The following is a 3,781-nucleotide window of genomic DNA, read 5'->3' on the forward strand; positions in this document are numbered from 1 at the left end:
GATTAATAGTTTAAATTCTAAATCATGAATATTTTTATATACAAACATTAACTATACAAATAACTTTGTAAGTATTGAAATGTTTGTATGATTAAAATAATATTTTTAAATTTTAATTTTGAAAACCAAATATGTAATGCACACATTTATATAACACACATGTTTATATAATATCAGGTTTATAAAATAATTTATTAAATAATTTTATATAATACATAGGTTTATATTTAAAAGTTTTTATTTACTAATCATCATCTGTATGTACAATTTTTTTTTTTGAGAACCTATGTACAATATTTTTAACACACAAACATTAAACTATACAAATTTCTTTATAACTTAGGTTTTACTAAATATTTTATATATAACAGACAAGTTTTTTATTTAAATGTTTTATTTACTACTAGCAAAACGGCCCGTGCGTTGCAACGAAAAAAAGTATCACACGTGGTTCAAGATTTCACAGGTCCAGATTTTTTATTTGATACATTACGCTGCCATCTAGAGCTCGTCCTTGCTTCACTCTGAAGTCTTACGTCTAGCCAATGTATATTAATGGGAGAGGAAATATTCATATGTTATAGCCACACACCTCAATCCTCCACATAACTTTCATTCCTTCTTTAGTGGGTCCGTCATTGCTAGATTATAGCCACACCTCACCCTCTGTTATGTTTATTTCCAAAGAGGCTTCACTACTGCAGGATGCTGCTAACGCGACACTACGATCAAAGACCCTTCGATAAAACTGTGTGCGATGCCATAATCGCAAACAGTGGTGTAAAAAGACCGTCAAAAAAGGTGTAAAATATTTGTGATGGAGGATGCATCAAACACGGTTCAGATTTTAGTTGCGTGTGCGATGCAGGGCATACGGTTCATCTCAATTGACTGTTTGCGATGAGGAGGAACAAAATAAATGGGCAGCCAGATGAAGGTGTGTGCGATGCACATCATACGGTTCACTCGGATGAACTGTTTGTGATTAGGCAACACAAAAGAAACAGTCAGCCAGATCAAATGTGTGTGTGATATACATCATGCGGTTCACTCGGATGAAATATTTGTGTTGAGACATGAGAGCAGAAACGGTTCAAATGAACAAGATGTGTGTGATACGAGGCAAACAGGTCTGTAATCGGAAACGTGTGCGAAGACCGACAACAGCACAAACGTTTACTGCTAACAAGCCGTGTATGTTGTGAGCAAACGATTGCTGGTATATAATTGTGAGTGATTGATAAAAACATCACCGACGGGTTCCATTGTTTAGTCTATGTGCAATGCGATTTTCTTTGTCCGCACAACATCTACGCTCTGTCTACAGAGCATCAACATATATACTTAAAAAGACAGTCTTCCATAACCAAATTAAGCATACAATTACACAAATGACTACACACAACATTTCCACACACCAAAGTAAGAAATTACATGCATACTAAAGTAGGAGAAATGAGGATCTAATCATCTACTTATTGTTGCGACGACGCTTGCCATTGCTCTGCTTCCGGTTGGATCCCTAGCCGTTTTGGGGAAGGAGGCACTTCCTCATGTCAACGATCCTCCTGTACATGTCGTAGCTCGTGTACGCCTCCTTGGTCGCCTACACGACGTGAGCTTTGTCGAGTTTCTTCATCCAGGCCGAGTGCCAGGCACGCTTGTCCTTGTTGCACGAATCCTTCATGTCTCTGTAGTAGGGGTCGATGATGGCCTCGGCGAGGCGAACCAGTGAGTCCTTCTCATGCTCTTTGCTGCCCCAGATCTTGTATTGGCCCTGGATGTCAACAAGATTCTGGCAGGTGATGCCCGAATTCTTGAGCACCTTTACATCGTTGGTGATGTCCATCGTAGCGAACATGTAGTGGGGGTTGTTCACAAACCTGGCGAAACGCTCGCAAGGCCTTGTGGCCAGGCAGTAGTGGTAGACGAGGACGTGGTGGCACACGCACATCTAGGCGACGGCGACCTTGCGACGAGACCCGGCACGAGCGCGGGTGTACTCGAGGTCGAACCCGACCACCTTGTACTTCTCCTCGGCAAGCAACAGCTCCATGATGTGGATGGAGTGCTCCACCCAGACCGGGTGATTGGTGTACACCACCAAGAGGTCCATGAACCTTCTATTGGTGTCCACCACGGCACGCATGGTGAACTGCTGCTCGTCGTCGGCAGCCGCTCGGAGCGCCATTGGAGCCGCGCAGGATACCCTCTAAGAATTTCTCGTGGTGGGTGTGCTTCTTGCAATGGTGGGACACGATCGAAAGGTTGGCCGCTGTAATAAATGGGGGCCGACCGGCCTGTAATCGTCACGTCCTATCACGGCGTTCATAGCGGAGGATTCTAGTGCACGCTTGACAACATTGCACCGCACGCCTGGGCTCGAAGAGGCGCCAAATGTATCGTCGGTGGGCCTATTCCCGCGCTACCGCGCTGTTTACCGCGCAAGCTTCCCGCCCGGCTAGTTTGGCCACGCGTCGGCTAGAAGAGGGACAAATCATGGGCGTTTATTGGCAAAAAGCTTTGTAAAAACAAAGTATGTGGAATGACTTCGGTCATAAGTTTACCCGTGGGTGATGAGGTAAAAGTTACACAGAAGGATGATGATGGACACTCAAGTGCGATAATTAATTTTGCACTCTGTAGTGCACATGGTGGAAGAAACCAATTGTGTGCAATAATGTCAAATATCGCAGCCGAGTTAGCTATACAGATTGTGTGTTGTGAGATCGACAAGGTAAACAAATTCGAGAATGGTTAATAAAATTTAAGACCATTGCATATTAAGGTCAAAATAGTGCTGGCAATATACGAGTCCCATACGATGCCATTTCAACGATTGTACCACAAAAGCTCGAAATGTTACAAGGTTCAAATTCCAGAGTTATATGGCTCAATTCGAAGATTACAAGGTTCAAACCGATATTAGAAATGAAATTCAGCTCATCAGCTGCAAACGCTCGCGTTGATCCGCTGAACATGGATATCAGAGAGGTTCAAACTAATATCACCGCTTCTAAGTCTGGTTTTGAAACCTCACAATTTTTGCAAAGGGGTCATCCATTGAGAAGTCATGTATGGGGTTGACACGATGACTTCCGATTACTCTATCATCTGAAGTTCCAAAATGAAATTCAGCATTTTTGGAGCCTACTCCATTCTGCCGCAGGCGTCGGTGCTAATCAACAAACCATTCATTTTTGCGAAATAAATGTAGGGCAAACCTCATTTTCTTCAGCACCCTTGCTCTAAGAACAAAGAACCTGGCGAATATAATCTTCGGTAAGGTCCTTCGGTAGGAGTTCAAAGTAATTTCTGAGAGATCTAGATCTAGGCATTCGACGTGATTGTTATATTGTATCACATTATCCACCACTGGGCCTAATCTTATCTGCCAAAGAAGAAAACGTGTTAGTGCCTACATGCAGTTTTGAACATTACTACGGACCTATTTGGTTTGCGGGATTTGTAAAATGCACTAACATGCCATCTTTGATTTGACATGATTAACATGGGCATTTGATTACAATCTAGAAAAATGTAGCCTTCTTCACAAGAGGTTAGAGTGGATGAAAAGTTCCCTAAGAAAACTAGTACAGATGAATCCAAAGGAGAAGTGCTTATTAATTGTAACCATATGGATCAAGCAACCAATATGAGGGGGAGGGGGCACATGTATGTACTGAAATCCTCCAAAAGAACCTTCAGAAATCGTAGTACATTGTCATTGTAAAATTGGAAAAAGGTGTCACAAATTGAACTCCCTTATGGTTAACATTTA

The sequence above is a fragment of the Triticum dicoccoides genome, chromosome 7B (assembly GCF_002162155.2).
Source record: "Triticum dicoccoides isolate Atlit2015 ecotype Zavitan chromosome 7B, WEW_v2.0, whole genome shotgun sequence".
Lineage (NCBI taxonomy): Eukaryota > Viridiplantae > Streptophyta > Magnoliopsida > Poales > Poaceae > Triticum > Triticum dicoccoides.